This window comes from Microtus ochrogaster, chromosome 21 (assembly GCF_000317375.1).
Source record: "Microtus ochrogaster isolate Prairie Vole_2 chromosome 21, MicOch1.0, whole genome shotgun sequence".
Classification (NCBI taxonomy): domain Eukaryota; kingdom Metazoa; phylum Chordata; class Mammalia; order Rodentia; family Cricetidae; genus Microtus; species Microtus ochrogaster.
In genome coordinates, this window is record NC_022022.1 from 33,042,240 (window position 1) to 33,062,765 (window position 20,526).

Here is a 20,526-nt window from a genome sequence, read left to right on the forward strand (position 1 = left end):
CACACACACACACACACACACACACACACACACACACACACACACACACACACACACAGTGAAAGAAGCCAGAGGTTGGTGTTGAGCTCCCCCACCCTGCAGTCCTCCCACTTGAATGGCAAGCACTTTATCCGTTGACTTTATCCGTTGAGCCCTCTCTCCACTGGTCCCGAGTTTTCCATATTCATGGTACCATTCCCCATTCAGATACATAAAATGCTCAATCAACTAGCTTTTAAAATTTAGGCCTAACTGTACAGAAAAGTCTTCTGAGTCCTCAGGGGTGGTGCCGTCCGCTGCATGCCGGGGCTCGGGTCTCTCTGAGGAGTCTTTATGCTGGTGTTTATAGCCCCAGTCACCTAGACGAGGAGTAAGGAGAGGTCATTTCGCTTCTAGAAACGATGAAACTAGGGTTGGGAGTATGGTGTCAGCCGCGACAGGAAGTCGGTCTTCATTGTTTCCTTTAGTTGTGGCATGTTGGGACCATGCATGGGGGCGGGGGGGGGTGTTGATGGGCCATTTGGATGGCCACTGAGCCTGTGCCAGACAGGAGTGTTCCCAGTGGGATCTGGTCTGAGATGCGGGGAGTTAGACAGGCCCTGGGTCACAGGTCAGAGCTGGCCAGGGATGAGCCTAATCCATTCATTACATGGAGAGGTGATTGCCACTTGTGCAGGGGCAGGGGGAGTGTCCCTTAGCAGGGCTCAGATCCACGAGGAGGCGTCCTTCCACTGTGAGCTGTTGATATGTTTGGGGTGGGCTGGTGGAAATGTAGTTCAACTTCAACGCGTAGGTGAAATATGTGGTAAACCTTTAAAGGCTTGAGGTTGCCTGCTTTTAGTGATAAGGATTACCTTAGGGATTAATGAATTAAGAGAGCTGGAAGGCTAAAACCTCCTTTCTGCACCGTTCAGTTCAGTTCAACACACATTTTCCCAGGCCAAGTGAACCATTTGCCTTGGCGGAAACCCTTGGCCTTTTAAAATGGTGACATCGCGGCCAATTTTGTAGCTATGATTTATGCTGGAGTCTGTTGCGTGTGGGTCAGATGAATCCAGTGCTGCCCTCAGGGACCCAGTTGGTGAAGAACTGGAGTCTCCACATCCAAGCAGCGGTGTTAATGGGGCCACTGCTGTCCCAGAGCCGAGAGCCCATGCTCTTAAGATGCCAGCGTGTGTGTGTGTTCCCTGCAGTTTTGTTCCAAATCGCAGGCATGCTTTGGAGGTAATCATTATTCACACTTTGCTTACAAAGGCAGACAAAGCAGCCCCAGAGCCAGAACACTTGGTACTGATGCTGTGTATTGGTGGGTGATAGGAGATCAGTATTTAACAATTTGGGAATGCTCTCTCATGCCAGTCAAAGCAGTGACACATGGCCATTCCGCACCGTTTCAAGTGGTGATTTGAATTCGTCGCTAGTTGTCTTTATGTTAGGGTGGGCATTCTTTGCTTGGAAACCTGCTATTTCTCCACACAGTGTTTTAGGATTCAGCCCATGGTAGTGAGGAAAAGTGTGCTTGAGATGTATTCGCTTAAATCTGTTTCTCCTCATCTCTCCAGGTCAAACCACAGAGGACAAATGCAATTCTGGATTTAGTGCCCGTGCCCTCAGTGTCTCCAAGGCCCCTATGGAACTTTGTAGAAATTTTTAACGTGGCTTGAATTGGTAGCCATGGCCAAAGTGTGGACGGAACAAAGGGAGGCAGGTGTCTCTAAACTGAAAGGCAACAGGGTAGAAGTGCACCGGTGTGCATCCCCCCAAGACCCCCGTACCTCCCAGGAAAAATGCGTGTGCCGTTTTCTTTGGAGAAGGGTGTGTGAGTGACTGGATCAGCGCTGGTGCAAACAACATATGGTTAGTTTTATGAGGACTTGGAGACAGATGGCAGCCTATAGGCTAATTATGCGCTGGGCAACAGTCTTTAAACAAATCACTGCAATTGTGACACGGCTCTTACTCATGAGGTAGACAATCTGGAGTGTTTATTGTCATACCACGTAAAGGTGCCAGGTGATGGGGGAAAGGTGCCACCTGAGGGAGCATATTTACAGCGTCTGCCATTTGCATATTGATCTTCCCGGCTGAATGAACAAAGGAAGTCAAGAAACTAAAGAGAATACAGGAAACCATCAGCTAAGGGCAGAGGTAGCTCCGGGGCACACTGGAAATCTAGTGTGTACAGCCGGGATTTAGCTCCTTCCTTCCCAGGGAACAAATCCACAGCCAAGCCCTCCCACCACACCAGGACTGTTTCCTTGGGGGATTTTTACTTCTGTCAACAGTCCTTTTAGTCACCGGGACCGGGACATTCCTAATGTTCCCGTCATTTGAAAACAGGCTGTCCCGAGCAGCAGCAGGCCTTGGGTGAGCCTGGTGGACAGGGTCACCTCGCAGAGTTCTGCCATGGCTCCTCCCCGCCCATGCCTGTGCCTGTGTCCTTAAGGTGGCTGTCACTCTCCCTCCTTCACTCCCTTGGCATCTCTTGTTCCTCACTTCAGTGTTTTTCATCACACTTTTAAACTGAGTTATTGTGGGTGTTTTGTTTTATTTATTTATTTTTATTTTAATTTTTTTTAAGTTTTACTAGTGAGTGTTTCCTTCCACAAGGGGAGCTTCACAAGGGCAGGTGACTCAGTCTGTTCTCTGTTGAGACAGAGCTACACATGTTTGCAGAAAGTAGGGGAGCGATTCGTGAAAACTCCACGCCACCACCTTCGTCCTCCCTAGTCATGCCACACAGGCCGGGTGTGCGTGTTGCTCGTGGGCTCTGATTGTTGGGCCCACGTTGTCCTGGAGAACAGATAAGGGGGCTCACTGCAGTGTTTGTGATGTCCAGTCCAGCTCTCTGATGTGCGCTTGTTTTTAGACTGTGTGAGCCAACGGAGTCAGCCGAGGAGGGGTCTCTAGCCAGGTGTGCAACCTCAATGGTGGGTGTTCCCCGTTTATCCTGTTACATAGGTTTAACCAAGGGAAGTAACTGTGGTTTGAAACCAGGTTGTTTGGCATCCAGCCTCTCCTTTGGCTCCCCCTGGAGTGGCTGACAGCTTCCCATACACGAGTCCTGTTTCAGTGTTGTTTCTTAAACCTCACAAAACCATATGACATGTATTTCCGACTTACCTGATTGAGAAACTTTATGTGACAGTAGTTAGCTTAATAGTGCTTTTTAATTAGTTTTTCTTAGTTGTACTAATACCATAAATTTGAGAAATAGCCTAGGTCAGTGGGTGGGAGACCTTCTTCTCTGGAGTAGTGTTTGCCAGCCCTCTGAGGAGTCCGGTCCCCCTGGCAGCCACCTCCGTACACCATGCACCCCACACTCTGAGTAACGTCCGTCTTCACACTATGTGTGATGTTTCATGTCTTCCCTGGCTAGCTGGCTAACTTTGCTTTTGTTGGGATTGTTCCTGACCACCTCTTCCTCTACTTCAAATTTATTACTTGGTAAGAAGCCTCTGGGTTGAAAGTAATCAATAGGCCTGCCCTGTGGGAACCCATTAGGAGGGACGTGGCCAGATGCATTCGGACTGATCTGTGGGAATTTATTCTATACAGGCTTGTCTGGTTGGTTTTAGACCTTGGAATCCAGGTCCTTGGGGCTTTCCAAGGACTTGGATCAGGTGAGGGATAGCACGCACTCGTCACAGGGAGGCTGGGCTCCCTTCTTAGATGGGGTAGGGCTGTGACAAGTTGGGAGTGTCTACAAGAACAGAGCTGCTCAGTGAGAGAGCTTAGGTCTGATCGAGGGCACAGGTATATAGCACCAAGAGCTCATGGAAAGGTTAGCTTCTTGTTGATGTTTCCTTGAGTCCTTGTCTCTGATTGGGTCCCTGCCCCCTCTCTGCCTAAGGCATGCTGGTGTCCAGATGGCATGGACGCTGCATTGTGCACTTTCATGCCTGCAGCTCCCTGTCGTCTTCCCTCTGCTACAGCTGAGGTTTGCAGTCAGCATTTGGATGTGTCCCACGAGCAGGGCAGGCTCGTGGTGTGGAGACTGCAGTTTCTCTCTGATGGGGAGGTGAAATGGTCAGGCTTTCTGGGGTTCTGTTGTTTTATATTGTTTAGTTTTGTTTTATGATCATGCTGGTTTTCCACACAGATCCCAGCCTTTAAAATGCTGCTAATGCAGGAATCTATAGCCCACGTCCACACCCGTGGGTAGACCAAGGCCCTTGCCTTCATCCATTAGCCATGGCTAGTGTCCTTTCCTGTGATCGGGTGGAAAAGCCACCAGAGGAAATGAAGTATTTCTCCTCCTGTCCCGCAGTCTGCCCATTCATCTGCCTCTGTTTCAGATTTCAAAATTTGTGTAGCAAATTAGCCTGGACCTAAAGGTTCCCTGTCTGCAGACTGAGATAATCATAGACCAGAAATACTAGAAAAAAGCCCCTCCCTGTACAGAATGTCAGCAGACTTGTCCCTTGCCATTTTCCCTAAACAGCACAGTGCGGTTATCACTTATGTGATACGTACACTGTGATGAGTACTGCGAGTAGTTGAGATGACTGACCGTGTCCAGGAGGCTGTGTGTAGGCTCTCTGCAGATACTCTGCTGTTTACATGAGGGACTTAGCATCTGTACGCTTTGATAGCAATAGGATTCCTAATCTCTAGTAGATAATGAAGGACATAAATGTGTGTGTCATATATCCTTGATTTACAGATAAATATGTGATTGTTTGTATGGATATATATGGTTAAAAATACATAGCTGGGCGATGGTTGCCAGCACTCAGGAGGCAGAGGCAGGCAGATCTCTGTGAGTTCAAGGCCAGCCTGGTGTAAGGCTAAACAAAAAAAAAAAAAAAACAACGCTGTCTCAAAAAAAAAAATCACAACAGAACAAAAAGGAATACATAAAGCTGGAGATGATCTCTCTATGGAAAACATTTCTCGAACACAGAAATTTATAGGGGGTATGAGGATAACTGGAGTATTGGTATAGATATAGGTATAGATAAATACTCCTATCATACAGAGATGCGAGTATAGATAGAGTACATTGCCCAGTGAGAACAATTAAGTGCTTGTTATTAAGGGTCTTTTGTTGGTGTTTCTTTGTATTTAGTAACTCAGGTAAATTCAGAAAGGGAAGGTAAGATTGTAAGACGATTTCTTGTTCAGTTTAAAGGGGACACAGTCAGCTTCTTATTACAAAATAAATGACCCTACTAAGCAGAGCCAGAGGCCTTGTAAAGTAGATACTTTGCAGTATATGTGTAATATGATATGTAATACGGCAAAGCGAGAGCCATCTTTAGCAAAGTCCCCATAGTAAATACAGTAAGACAGTGTTTATGGCAGACCTGTGTTGGCCTTCAGTGTGGTCTCACAAGTACGGTCTACCAGAGACCAAGAGTACAGGGCATGTGGTTGAGATATTTGCTCCCTGATCTTCAAGTCCTCTGCAAAGACATCAGGGAAATCATACAAAGACAAGCGGGAAATGAGGGTGAGCGGGGAAAGATGTAGGCTAGACATAGCTTTCCAATCAAGACTGTATTTCTGCCTCTTGCTGTTTGTCTGCATCTTAAAATATCCAGCAAGCTATTCTCAGCTGTATTTTCCCTCATGTTGGTCCTGTCCAGCCATCGAGGGAGGTTCCTCTCTGTCTAGAATTCAATCCTACTGTGCCCTCTGTCATCTGAACACTTGACCTTACCCTCGGAAAGGTCATTTGGACATTAGATAACCATGCCCTGGAATTGTCTTAAAGTTTCAATGAATGGGAATTCGCATGAATTGCGGCTTGGGAATTTAGCGCGTCAGCTGATGAACCGAATGGATGTGTGGTCTTTGCATGCACAGTGCCCAGGATTTGCGTTTTGGCCCTCAAACACTCACCATTTGCCTTTCCTTGTGCTCTGGTCTGGCATGTGCTTCTGTTTTATCACCAGGAGTTTCCCCGCGCGTTCCTGCAATCGAGCCGACTAGACCAGATTTTCTAGACCTCTTGACACTTCTTTGTCACCACCCTTATGACAAAGGGACATAAAGTTAAGGTACTATTGATGCCGAAGAAAAATAGCTATTTCTGTGGATGTAAAACTTCAAACAGACGGGCCAGCGAGGTAGCTCAGAGGTTAGGAGTCCTTTCTGTTCTTGCAGAGGACTGGGGTTTGATTCCCAGCACACCATGGTGCTCACAATCACCTTTAACCCCAGTTTCAGAGAATCTAGCACCCTCTTCTCACATCTGAAGGCTCGTGCGTACATGTGCTACATATATACACTCCGGTACACACACACACACACACACACACACACACACACACACACACACACACACTACAGTATACCCACACACACTACACATACACACATACTCATATGTACACGCACACCTGCTAAATAATAAGTAAATAAAATTGGCTCAGTACTCGCTGTTCAAACAGGAGGACCTGAGGTGGATTTCTCAAGAACCCAGGTCAAGCATGAAATTAACTCCCCCATCCCCACAGGGAGCTGGGAGGCAGAAACAGGGTCCCCAGAAGCATTCAGGCCAGCCAACCTTGCATACACAGTGGTAGACAAGAGACCCTGTCTCAAATGAGACGACAGGTGTGGACTGACACTCGGCGTTGTCCTCTGACTTCCCCGCATGCCCTGTGGCATGTGCACACCCATACGCTTCCACACAAACAATGGTACACATATATACATTACACCTATCTCACATACGCATACACACACCTCAAAAAGATGAAAGAAATGGCATCGATTTTCCTCCCTAATGTTAAGCTAAATCTTTTGGTTGAGCAGCTTGGTTCTGTCCCCCGCAGCGTTCATCATTTGCTGGGCGTTGTGTGTGCTCCTGCCATAGCGCTAGCCTTGCTTACCGAAGCGGTGAGTTGTACTGTGGACCCCGCTATGCTGTAAGTTCCTGAACATAGGATCCCAGTGAGACCCGCAGTAGGAACCGTGGAGTGAAAGGGGTGATGAGCAGCTTTAAGAATGCCTGTCTGGCTTCCACAAGCCGCTGGATTCGGCAGCGACGTGCTGGTCTCTCACACAAGCCATGTGAACCAAATCCAAGTTCGGCAGACCTTCCTTGTCACGTGACTTGTTCTGAGTCCCTGGAGTAGAAAGCCCTAAAATCATCTTTGCATGTCCTTCCCCCGCACAATGCCTAACACTGCTCGTCAGCTTGTTAGGGTCTCGTGGCTCGTCCATGAGGATTTTCTAGCTGAGAATTGAAGTGGGAAGAATTGCCGTCAGTGTGGACAAAACTATTTTATGGGCTGGGGCCTTGAACTGAATGAAAAGAAGAAACCCAACTGAGCACCGGCGGTCCTGGTCCTCTTGCTCTGCTTCCTGGGGTGTATGCACCATGACTGACTGCCTCACTTCCACGGCCGCTGTCCTGTCCTGTCCTCTCCCCTCCCTCAAGTCGCTTTGCGAGGGATTTTGGTCACAGCAAAAATAAATTAACCAACACAGTGCCCTAAGGCTCCTCTTGTGTTTTCTCCTATTCCCACGGCCACTGCCCTGGTGTACACTTCCGGTCACCTGTCGTCTGCGACTGTAGAGCTCCCTGGCTGTCGCTAGTACTTCTGTCATCTCTGCGGTTAAGGCGTCCCCGCAGGCAGTGCTTCAGCAAATGTCCTTGGTGCCTCTTGCCCCTCTGCCCAGCTCCACCCTGAAATAAAAAAGGCTGACTTCTCCATCTCAACAACCCATCCAGGAAGTGGCTGCGTACAACCAGATCAGAGCCTATGACTTAAGCCAGGCTGAAGCTGTTTCTAGTTCCCTTCGGTGGCCCGCGATTCTTGGTGTGGGAACGGCCAGCACCCATTCTCCTCCTGTAAGCCAGGCCCCACGGGGACTCAAATCGTAGTCAGATGCTTGGTTGACCCACGTGGAATAAAAACAGGGAAGTTCAGCGTCAGATGGCATCAGGTTAAGTTCCTGGCATCTCCATTATGATCATGGGCACTGAGGGACTACAGTAAGCTGAGTACAGACACACCTAAAGCTGCTGTGTCTTTGTCCACTGTGGGCCCTAACATTGCTCACGACCCTTTCGCTGTGCATGCTGGTCTGAGCTCAAGGCCATTGCTGTTCTCTTTGAATATTTGCTTTGTATATCCAGTTTTAAGTCAGGCCTAGCCTCTTCTGATTGATGTTTTCAGTCCTAGACTTCAAACTTTTGAGTTTATGGGCCTTGGGGGGAGGGGTGTGTGAGTGTGTGTGTGTGTGTGTTGAGGGGGGTTGTTAAACATCTGGTTATTAAAGTTCAACTCTGAAAGCAGGATTGTTTTCCTCATTTCAAAGCCCCACTGTGCCCCTGCCCCCATCTTCTTTCCTTTAAAAGCTTTTTAAGGCCGAACTCCCAGAGACGGTACTCAACTTTTCTTTGCCTGTTTTCAAGACCCTTGGTCAGCTGTTCTGAACCAGCCAGCCTGCTTTTCTGCTCTTCTCTCCGTAACTAAGAGGCTGGGGTCACGCTCCTATCTTAATCTGCCAGTGTGTTTCCGCTGAAGTGTCTGGAGCTCTACAGTCCCACCTGGATTGCCCTTTCCGTATCTGTGCGGGATGCTCCCTACGTCCCGGCTTCATCTTGCAGCCCAAGAAGTTTGCATACACTTTTCATGTAGTCCCCTTAAACAAGGACATTTCTTGTCATCATATTGAAATCTGAGGTGCTTTGGATTTTCAGGTTAGAGAAGTTAAATCTATAAAGTCTATGCAAATATTCCAGAATCCAAAAGAGCTCCCCAAGTCCAAACCACATTTGGTCTCATACCCTTCAGATACAATGCTGTATGGTTATACCTGCATTTCAGGTGAACAGTGAAGCCCAGGGCTGGACAGAACACCCCGGCCTCCTTTTCCTCTGCTCTGAATGTCCAGTGCCCTCTGGTGCACCTTCTGGAGTCTCCATCGGCCCCTCTATCTCCCTGGGATGAGCCCAGCTTGTTTCTGCATCTCTTGTCTCTCAGACACACCCTACCTGCTTTTCCAAGCTTCTTGCAGACTGTGCCTTTTCCTTTTCTCCTGCCTGTCAGCTCTGAACTCCCAAGGTTCTCAAGGAGGTACTAGAAGCAAGACCCGTCTGTATGGTCCAACAGCCATGCTGTGTTGCTTGGCTTAAGTTGGATGAACTCTGGCTCATTGCAAAACGGGCATCGTGAGGTTTCTAGATAAGTCTATAGACAGTTTCTTTGTAAACAGATCTCCCTTCCCCACGTCATGAGGTTTCTAGATGAGTCTATAGACAGTTTCTTTGTAAACAGATCCCCCTTCCCCCACCTTTCATAATACATGGGCTACCATTCAAACTTCTTGCTAGGTCTAACAGTAACAGGATATAGATATATAGTCAGGTGTCTCTACCAGTGTGGGTATGCTCTGAGAAATGGTTAGGTGACTTCACTGTTGTTTGAACATGGTGCACTTACCTAAACCAAGATGGCTGCATCTTTTTTTTTTTTTTTTATCACAGACAGTGGACCCGGGGACCACTCTTGTATATTTGTCCAGCGTGTGTAATTCACGACTCTTCTTTAATATTGCACCTTGGTGGCAATGGGCATGCCCAATTTCTTCAGAATGTTTTCTTCTGTTCTCCATGTGTGTTTGCTATAAACAATGCTGGTTTCTGCTGTTTAATTGATGGCTGACTGTCCACTGTCACAGGCCCCCTCAGTGGCCTGAGTGGTGCTAAGCCCCTTGAAGACCAGGAATACCCTTCACCTTTAAACGGAGCATACAAAGTAACAGGATTACTTATGGAATTTCCGTACATAATTAGTTTTGGTTGCCCCCTTTTCTCCATCTCCCTGTCCCCCTAAATAGCACGTGTTCTATTACCCTCCTCCACCCCTTCCTTTAAAGCTGCGTTTCCACCCTCCTGGGCCCCTTTCTAGTTTCCTGGCTTCTATCTACACACGCACACGCACGCACGGACACGCACGCATGCACGGGAAGCTAGGATCTGCACGATAACATGTTTTTGTTTTTCTGAGCCTGGATTGCAGCATTTAGTATTATAATTCCAGTCCCATTCATTTTATTTCATATTTATCATTTTCTTTTCTTTGCGGCTGCGTAAAACTCCATTGTTTATATGTACCATATTTTCATTTTCCATTCATTGGTTGGTGGACATCCAGGCTGTGGGACCATCATTCATTCCCCTGCCCCTTTATGAGCCTGATGAGTGAACAGAGGCTCATCTGATTCTTGCTGTTGAATTTTTGGGCTGAGAGCGGAGAGACTCACGGGGGACAGATTTATGCTTAACACAAATCATTAGCCAGTCACTCCTTTACAAGGGTCTTTTGGGGAGCCCCCTGGGGCAACTTTGCTTCTACCCCAGCCCACAGGTCCCCTGCACTTGGTGCAGGCTGCAGGCAGCTGTTTGCACAGCAATTCTCTGCAGCGTCTGCTGCCTCTGCTGGAAGCCAAGCCAACATTATTGGTCTGCAGGGAATGCATTCCTTGGGCTCGACTCTCCCATGCAGCATGCTCTGCCCCTGTCGAAGGCCAGGCCTCCTGCCCGTCCCTGAGACCAGCATCTCCGTGTGAGTCACCGTATCCCTGCTGGACTGGTGGCAGCAGAATTCCGGCCTTTGATAGTAAGGTGCAGTGCCCACATGCCACCCGCCTGCCTCCCAGCAGCTGGGCTCCCCCTGTAAAAAGCCTCTAGCATCCTCAGCTCCCAGGAGGAAACAAGCTGCTGCTTGTGGCACCAGAGCTCCAATTTGTCACCCTCTCCACTGGCTCTGGCCTTCACCTCCTCCTCTATGGCATCTTTCTTTCACAGGGCTGCCGCAGCTGGGCTCCAGCTTGGCATCGAAACCACGTGCTCTGGCCTCTGCCGTGGTCTGTCCTTGGGGTTGTGGCATGCGTTCCTGTCCCTACCGCTGCCTCCTTCCTCCGCCAAGGTCTGTTCTTGAAGCATGCTATTCTCCCACGAGGCTTGTTTTGGCCGACACCCACTCCTACTTCACCACCATGGCCAGCCACTTTGGGAAAATGCAGGACCCGCTCTGCATGGAGCCCGGTTAGCAGCCCAGCTTGGCTCCAGTGGTTCCTCGAGTTCCTCCTGACCCTAGAAAGAGTTTAGAATTCCAAGCATGGATTTCAGGAGCCAGAGTGAGGCTGATGCTTCTCTTACGTTTATCTGCAGGATGGCAGCAAGGCTGTGGAAGTCAGAGGTCAGCGTGCAAGGAGCTGGTTTTCTCCCTTTTTACCGTGTTGTGCGTACTGGGGGTTGAACTCAGTTTGCCAGACTCGGCAGTGAGTGCTCTTACTCGCTGAGCCAGCCCCCTGGACCTGTAGGCTTTCTCACCATTTCCCCAGTGCAAAGCCAGCCCTTTACTCTCCCCACGTCTTTCTCTTCTCACTAAAACCAGAGTGCTCCCCTCACCCCCAACCCCGCCCCTGCCCCGTGTTCCCTGTTCCTTTTTGGCCTCCGAGGCTCGCTAACTTTTGGGAGTTCCCAGGGAGCCCAGGGCATGGAGCTCGCTGATAGCTGAGTATCCCGGGACAGGGTAACTGTGTGGCAGCCTTACTCCTGTCTTCACAGGACACACAGGTGAGCTTTTGTCCTGGGCCGCTGAGGGATGAGCACGAGGCCCACCCAGCCTAACCCGTCTCAGGCTTTCTTGGCTGGGACCGCTGCATGTGCCATTTTTCACATAGCCGCCGGGGAACTCGGCTGCGTGTGGTAGAAGATACAATATATTAGCTTTGGAGAAGAAGAAGCACGGTGAATTCCTACTTGAAAGTACAGCCGGCTATGGAGGGAGCAGCAGAATCAGAGTGGATGGTGTCTCGGCATCAAGTGTCTTGATCATGATTCACTCAGTGAATTACTTTCAAGGGTATTGAATCAATGTAAGAGATCTATATAGAATTTCCCAGTCAGCAAATGTGTGTTCACAGGGTCTCACTAGATAGTCCAGGCTAGCCTTGAACTCATGATCCTCCTGCCTCAGCCCCCTGAGCACTGGGATTATAGGCCTTTGTTACCATGTCTGACCTCAAATCTTCATAGCCATTCTTTCCCGAGAGAGGCTCAAAAGTTGCTCAGAAGTTTGTGTGTAAATCCCGACAGCAGGCGAGCTGAAACACTCGGAGTCTCTTTAAGCAGTGATCAGCTAAGTATGATCTCAAGAGTCTTGCTGAAACACTCCACGGGTCCATGAAGCATGAGAGCATATTTGAAATTTTAACCGACGTGTGGGAATTGGATGTGACTGTGATTTTAATAAAATAAATTTTCGTCATGCGGGGAGCAGGAAAAGCGTGTCTCAAAAAGGAAAACACCATTTATCTCCTCACGCAAACGGTCCCCTTGCTCACAACTGTCACAGAGGATGTGAAGAGCCATATTGTGCCGGCTCTGGGGTTCATGAGAAAGCAGCTCTGGAAGGTGGCATGTCGTGAACGAGTGATTTATGTCCCATGAAAATTCATTCAGCCATTGTCACGCCTCCAGGGCTGCTGACACGTAGGGCAGATAGAGCCCAGTCTCTCCCCATTCTGCGTGAGGACAGAAAGGCTGCAGGGATTGGGGGTGATGGGCTGGGGCAGACATAGCCCGTCTCTTTTTCCAGGGAAGGCGAGAGCATGCTGGCCTAAGGCTTTTGAGAGAAACGTCGTTGTTGTATTTAGCGGGGTGATAATAATAAATTAAAGAGCCGTACGATTTTAAAAACACCGTTAATGTCATGTCAGGATGTGAGCAAATGACAAAGTTAAACTAGATGCTTCATTAATAATCGTGTGAAAGTCATTTGCCCTCATTAAGATTTTGAGAGTGGGCATGAATGGCAGCCGGGGTCAGGAATGGGAGGCAAGAATACGTTAAGCCATGAGGACCCAGCGAGGTCAACTCACCTCTGTTAGCTTCTGATCTCCCTTCATTCTGTTGGAGCTCTTCATTAGTCTTAGCTGGCAGAATATTAATATGCACATATTAACATGCTGAAGAACAATGATCAAAGCGGCTCTGTTTATAGTTTGCGGTCGTTGATGGACATTGCTATTATTTATATGATCTTGGAAATAATAGGTTTCTTCCCGAAGACTGTCTTTGGGGCAAACCTTTGATAGAAATGACAGAAAATCACTTACATTGCTCTTGAGCTCAGAGTGGCTCTGACTACCTGCTGAAGCTGTGCTGGCACTCTGCCACCGAATGGGGGTGAGGTGGAGGAGTTCTCATGATGCCCCACCCGTCCCTGAGGATTTAGAGGTAGTTCATGGTTGATGAGGGAGGGAGACTTCCTTCAGTGGTCTAGCCAATGGTAAAATACCTATGCTCCAGTAGCCGTGAGATGACAATGTGAAAAGGGGGTTGGATACCCACAGATGAGAAGTGGAACTCTGCATTCTCCCAGCCAGAGGAACACTAGGCTCCTGTAGAGAGGCAGAAACGCCACCTATTGCTGACCTCACAGACGCTGTTAAGACCATTTAAGAGCTTATTAAAGTTGTGGGAACCTTAAATGGTCCTAATTTTTTTTAAATGAGACCTACACAAAAGTAGACTTGCTTTGTGTCCCTCTGCTTTGTCTCCCACCTTCTCCCCTTGTCCTTCCCAAGTCTCCTCTCTGCTCTTCTGGCATCTCTTTTGGCAAACCTGTCACCTGGAAATGATTATGGTGAAGTAGCAAGAGGTACCCCTCGAGATTAATGCTTTTAATTAACTGACTGACTGATTCAGACAGCTCTTGCTATGTAGCTCTGGCTGGCCTGGAACACAGAGATCCACTTTTCTCTGCCTCTCAGTGCTTGGGCTAAAGCCATGTGCCATCACCACAAGAAATATGGACCACTTCACAAATTTGCATGTTATGCTTGCACAGGGGCCATGCTAATCTTCTCTGTATGGTTCCAATTTTAGTATATGTGCTTCCGAACCTAGCTGGAGAGATGGCTCAGCGGCTAAGAGTACTGGCTACTCTTCCAAAGGTTCTGAGTTCAATTCCCAGCAACCCCATGGTGGCTCACAACCATGTGCAATGAGATATGGCACCCTCTTGAGGAAGAGACCTGGTCGGTTGCCCTCGTCAACTTAGGCTGTGAAACCCAATATGGGCAAGTTCAACAGAACTGCCATATACGGACTGCCTATGTGTGCTTCAGCATTGCCAGGGCATAAACCTTCATTCATTCATTCACCCCTCAAGATATAGTATGTTTGTTGGCCAGAAATATGCTATAGCCAAACACAATTCCAATGACCCCAGTAAGCTGGAGCCCTGGGAGCTGTGCAGTGCACAGCTTTGACAGCCATGAGTAGTGTCTGTGGACAGTTTCCTTTACACCCAAGACCTTCTCTGGGGCATCGTGGCTCTAACTACCACTTGAGAATTTCCTTGTAAGTATCTCAGCTGTAACACAATTGAAGTGTATTGTTTACTCTAAACCTGACTTTCCTTAAAATTAGGAATCATCTCAGAAGCTCCTGTTACATATTTACAAATATGAAACCTACCCACATGCATGTGTGCTTGGGCGCACACACACACACACACACACACACACACACACACACACACTGAGTTCTCCCCACACGGTTCTTAAACCCTATGATGGCCATTCCACCGTTCGTTTGTCCTGTTTCACTTTGGTCCTGTTTTTTTATGGGGGCGTAGGCATCATCCCCTAAGTGCATCGCCTCTCTGGGCACCGAGCTCCTTCAACGCAGTTCTTGAAAAGAAGAGACCTGGCTGGCCAGTGGAAGTTGCACACCTTTAATCCCAGCACTTGGGAGGCAGAGACGGGGAGATCTCTGAGTTTGAGGCCAGCCTGGTCTACAGAGAGAATTTCAGGACAGCCAAGGCTACACAGAGAAACCCTATTTGGAAAATCCAAAAAGGAAGAGGAGGGGTGGGGATGAGGAGGAAGGAGGAGGAGAAGAAAAGGAAAGGAGGAGCTAGCCACAGAGACTGTGGTTTGCTGCTCTTCTAAGGGATCCATGTTCAGGTCTCAGCACCGTGTCAGATGACTCATAACTGCTCTGTCTCTGTCTCCCCAGGGTTGATACCCTCCCCTTGCCTTTGCTGGCATCTGCAGGTGCGCGCACACACACAAACACACACCCCATAAAAATATTTTAATAGAAAGAAAAGGACACATCTACCCTCATTGTTCCCTGTTGGAGGATGTGGTGTCCTCTGTTGCCCTGCGGTCTCCGTGTCTCTCCGGTCTGATTTCATCCATCCTCCCCCAGTCTCTGAACATTCCTTCCCTGTCTGCTGAGCTCAGGGCCTGGTCTAGGCTGAAAGAGTCGGCAGGGGACAAAATGAGTCGTTGTCCTTCATGGAGCCACCTTCGGGGGCTGAACTGTTTTAGGCCCCTGAACTCACATGCTCTAATCCATTTTGCCTGGGGACCTGCCCATGCAGCGTCTGCTGGAATTTCAGGTCAGGCCTGGGGAGATGGTGTCCTGACCCTGTAGAATTAATGCTCCATGTTTGTGTCTTTGCAGTTTGTCATTTAGATCTGACTCATTGTGAGTCTGTCCTTTGGGCTGCCCTTTAATCCCCTGGTACCCAGAGTAGTCCCAGTGGTGTTTAATAAGCGGTCATGCATAAATGCTTCAAGGCGGTGTGAGAGTCTTGGGGTTACCATTCCTCAAAGGTATCTTGTTTTCTTCCTCTCCTGCTAGGGATAGATCCCCCAGTACTTGTTGCTTCTAAGTGGCTTTCTCCATTCTTAAAAAGAGCCTTGTCATCTAGCCAAGCTTTTCGTACATACACTTTGACAATTGTGCTCAGGCAGGAACTTGCAGGAAAAGGGAAAATGTAACGAAACCCCTGTTCAGGTGGGTTCTACTGTAATTTGGTCGTGTGAACTCTCATTGTGGGTTTACTGGAAACAAGCCTTTACCACTGGTTCCCTGAGGATAATGTGCAGATAGAAACAGACGGTCAGTAGTTGGGACTAGGTCTGCTGAAGGATGGCGTACTTCTGTGTCCCCTGACTGGGGTGGCGGCGGCACACCCTGACAGCTTGCCCATGTATGTTGATTTAGTGTCATTTGTGCTGCGTGACAGTAAAACTATCATGTGACTTTTAATAAGAAACCTTTACCAGGGGAACGTCTTGGACTCCGTTTTGATAATCCACTGAGCCATGACCTCAGCCAGGCTCTGTCTGTGGACTTCAGCAGGCTGTCAACATAGCTTATGTTCATTCAAGTTCTAAATGCTAGTCCATTTGTCTTCAGTAAGACTGCTGACTTAAAAAAAGAGTCCTTTTCGTGTGCTCTTGCCGTTCCCTGCCCTTCCCCCGTTTCCTATTGACAGGTCTGTCTGCTTGTCACTGCTCCAGTAGCATTACCGAGTAAATGCCGATTGTAACCACATTTAGCCAGATTCTGGAGCTGTGACTGTTGAAAAGACCCGACCGCTGTCTCAAGGGAGCCCATTCTGCTCCTGCCCTGCTGCCCACTTCATCAGTAGAAAGGCTATCTTCCATGCAGTGCCTAGGGGACCCAGGCCCTCTCTTGTGTTTCTGTTAGTGGTACTGCGCTCTGTTTTCTGTAGAAGGGGAAGGAGAGGCGATGGAGTAGATCCGCGTCTTCTCACCCTGTCCCCTTGCAGTCTGTTGACAACGACAGTCACAAGGCCATTCAGGCTCCCAGAGGAGCTGAGGCATGGCTCGCTGGATACCTCCAAAGGAGGAAACAGTTTGGTAGCCAGCCCAGCCACACATCCCATTGAACTAGTTCCAACCTGTGTTTCCAGAACATTCCCGTCATCACACGAAAGCATTTGCAGGGTTTGCGCTGTCATGTGTTCTAAACCCTGTCTCATCGGAGAGTTTTCCGAACCCCCTACCCCATTACACTGCCTTTTCCTAAGTGCCGCTATGGCTTACATTCCGTTACATGGTTTTATTTTTATCTACCTGGCCAGAGCTTGACGCAAGCAGACAAGATTAGTTTGTTTGATGCCGAGCCTAGAATCATATCTGACCCTTCAAGGATTCTTGAACTTTTCAATGGTAGCATTTGTCATCTGTGTGTCAGGAAATCCTTGCTGCCCAGCCCTTGTTATAGGTAGGTCACGGACACCTGCTGCTTTTGGTGGGTAGACCCTTGCCATCCTCAAATGCCATCCGTTCAATACCTCATCTAATGATATTTCTCTGCCCTGCTTGTTTGTGGCATGAAAGAACAAGTTAATAGCACACTTCGAGGTCGTCTTGTAAGTAAACGTATTACTCGGTTAGAGGAAATTACAATAATGAAAGTGAAATATTTTTCAGATCATGGAGGTAAATGTCAAGAAAATAAAATCTCTGCTTTGCTGTAACCTTTGAAAAACTCTGCTTATGGGCAAAGCAGCCTAACGCCACTGGGGGAACTGGAAGAAAGAGACGCTTGTCATTAATGCCAAGCTAGCGGCTTGCCTTGTTTGGGTGGAATGCTAGTCATTGAGGGACAGTAGGATTCAGTCTGGAAGTCCGCTTGGGAGAAAAGGGAGAAATACTTCCCCTTAGTAAAACTGCATTTCTGTGTTAGGGTGCTGTGGATAGAAATGGCAAAAACGTAGCTTGAGATAAAATCTTGTTCTGTGGGAAAACACTCAGGTGTGTGTTGTTGGAGATCCCACAGGAAAGTAACCTCTCCAAAGGGGGAAACAGACAGCTCAGATTCAGAGAGGTCCTGCTATACTGAGGGAAGATGAAGTGCTTGTTGGTTGTCTGTGAGCCGGGATGGTTGATTGACTCAAATTTCTGCTTTCTACCAAGTGTAGAGACAGCGTGAAGACAGTCTGACTGTCCCCACTCTGGGGACACAGGCCTGAAGATGTTGGCTTGGTGTTTGCCATGTTTGCAGATGCGAAGAGCATCAGGAATCTCCCCGTGTTGTGAAGTCTTTCCAGCTACTGCTTATGAGCGTGTTTCAGGCAAAACCCAGAGCCCTAAAACAGCGTTCAAGAAAATAGAGTGCATACTTAATATTTTTGCATATTTAAAGGATTATAAACCCTCTGGGGGCCTCCTAGTCGCTAATTTATTATCCCGTGCTTCCTCGTTGATAAATTTCCCTTCCTGCAGAAAGACAGATGGATAAAGCTGAACACCCGCGTTCCCCCCTCATAATGAAATTGCCTCATTAGACTATAGTGTGTGGACTCTTTGGTTTGTTTGTTTTCTTTTTCTGGTGTTGTGGTTTGAAGCCCAGGCCCACTACATACTGGACAACACTACCACTGGAAAGAGCCCGGAACGGTTAGCTGAAGCATCCATCTTGAGTACATAGTACTGTTTAGCTGCTTGTATATTTAAAGTTACTCTGCGAGATGTCCAGGTTTGGAAGGTTGGAAAGGGAGAGTTCAGGCTGGTGGCTTTGCCTCATCCCCACCATTTTACTGCAGACACTAACAAGGAGGCATTGTCCCCCTGTCGTCTGAGATTCTACTGAGATGTTCCATCTGTGCTGTGTGTGTGCAGGTGTGTGCACACGTGATACATACATATATTCTGGGAATGGATCATATAAGCCAGAAAGAGGGCAGAGCCTTAGGTTAGGATTCTGCTGTTCCATTCTAGTGGGGAGGTGGGTTCCTTTTCTTGGCTTATTCTATTCTGTGTCTTTTTTTACTAAAGTGTGAGTGTTTTCAGGGCCTACATTGTCAAGATCCTAAGCAACCTGTTCACCTTCCTGTACCCAATGCCGCAGGGAAGAGATTAGCATTTTGAGTTTGCCGTCGAGATGTCAGAGAAGCCTTGCTGCCTCTCTGTTGGACCGTGGCCCCTGTACAGACAGATGGACTTGCCACACTGTTAGAAGCAACTCTGCTTGGCTGCAATTCTCTGGCATTTACAGGTGTCTCTGGGAGACTAATGGATACCCTAGAAGAGCAGGCAGGATGATTGGAGCCCAGAGGGAGCACCAGCTGGAGTGTGGAGTTGGTAGAAGGAAGTTCTCAAGGCCTTTCTACGCTCTGCACACGTCAAGCAGGGTCACCTCTGAAGGGTGGTGGGTGTCAGCAGGCAGCCATTCCACCTGCCGCTCAGAGCCTTTGTCTGATTCCTGCTGCGAATCTCAGTTCTGATGTCTTGCTAGCCAGCGGATTGGGGGCCAGGGAAAACGTGAGACTTAGTTTCTATTTTTTTTTTTTTGGATTTTCGAGATTTTGGGTTTCTCCATAGCTTTTGGTTCCTGTCCTGGAACTAGCTCTTGTAGACCAGGCTGGATCGAACTCACAGAGATCCGCCTGCCTCTGCCTCTCAAGTGCTGGGATTAAAGGCATGCGCCAACACCGCCCGGCGAGACTTAGTTTCTAATTGCTAATTTCTTTAAACATTACCCTCCCAGGTATAGGAAATTCTTTTTTTAAAAAAAGCTTTATTATTGTCTAGTGTTACACTCCAGTAATATCTGAAGTGTTTTTAAGCTTTATATTGACAGAAGGTAGAGAGCTATTTTATTTTATTTTATTTTTTTACATCTCTAGACTTGAGCCTAGGGCCTTGTGTATTGTAGGCAAGTGCTCTTCCAGTGAGCCACAGGCCAGGCCATCTGTCCTTCTACATTTGAAATGGGCAGTTCTTGAGGCACATAGACCTTTTATTTTTGTCAGCTTGCTTTCAACCGCTGTGGTTTAAAGGAAGCATCTGAGTGATGGACAAAGTGGTCCAAGCCCAAAAGATTCTAAGGGAAGATTCAGTGCCCTTTTATGGGCAACCGAGTCAGCTCAGCCAACTGAGTTTTGATTAAATAAAATCCTCACCTCTTGGGCTACATTAGATGGTTGACATATTATACTATAACAGATGTAACTGTGTCTGGAATGGGTAGCACAGGGAGGTCTCGGTCACTATTATTTATATAAAATCTAGTTAAAATTCTGGTCCACCATGGATATGTTCCTCTTGTGAGTGTGCTTACTGGAAGGTTTAAATAAAGAAGCTTGCGTGCTTAATGATGGAATTTAAGCAATAAACAAATTTTTTTCTCATGCATGATTGACATTGGTGTCTGCTTCAGTTGCTTCCCATCTTACTTATTGAGGTAGGCTCCCTCAGTTGAACCCAAAGCTCACCAGTGTAGCTAGTCTCGCCAGCTTGTACCCAGGGCCCCTGTCACTTCCTAGGCTCCTCTTTTTTTTTTGCATTTCCTCAGCTTGTATTTGACAGGCCTGAGGAATGCTATTCAGTATTTGTAGAATGCCCCCAATTCAGATTTGCTGCATGTATTTCTCATGAGCATACTAGAGGAGGGTCCCAGATAAAGGGCTGGGAAGATAGCTCAGTGGGTAAAGTGTTTGCAATGCTGTCATGAGACCCGAGTTCGGATCCCTAACACCTATGCAAAGCTGGATGCAGCAGTGAGTGTCTGTAACCCCGGCCCTCACCAGATGGAGGTCAAGAGGTGAGAAGCTCTGGAAGACCTTGGCACATACAGCAAGAGACCCACCTCAGAGTGGAAGGTGAAGCCCAACACTCAAGGTTTTTGTCTGACCCACAGGTTCCAGGCACACTTACGTTCACGCTTACATACACAAACATGCATCTCTCTCTCTCTCTCTCTCTCTCTCTCTCTCTCTC

The 20,526-nt window shown here is 48.0% G+C and overlaps 1 protein-coding gene and 1 non-coding gene across 2 annotated transcripts in view; one reads left to right on the plus strand and one right to left on the minus strand.

Moving 5' to 3' along the window:
• Positions 1-20,526, plus strand: part of Tspan5 (tetraspanin 5) — a 165,648-nt gene that overhangs the window by 68,308 nt on the left and 76,814 nt on the right. The window lies entirely within an intron of this gene.
• On the minus strand, positions 13,779-13,883 carry LOC113457258. Its single transcript, XR_003377886.1, has one exon. It is a non-coding gene; the product is annotated as a U6 spliceosomal RNA (small nuclear RNA).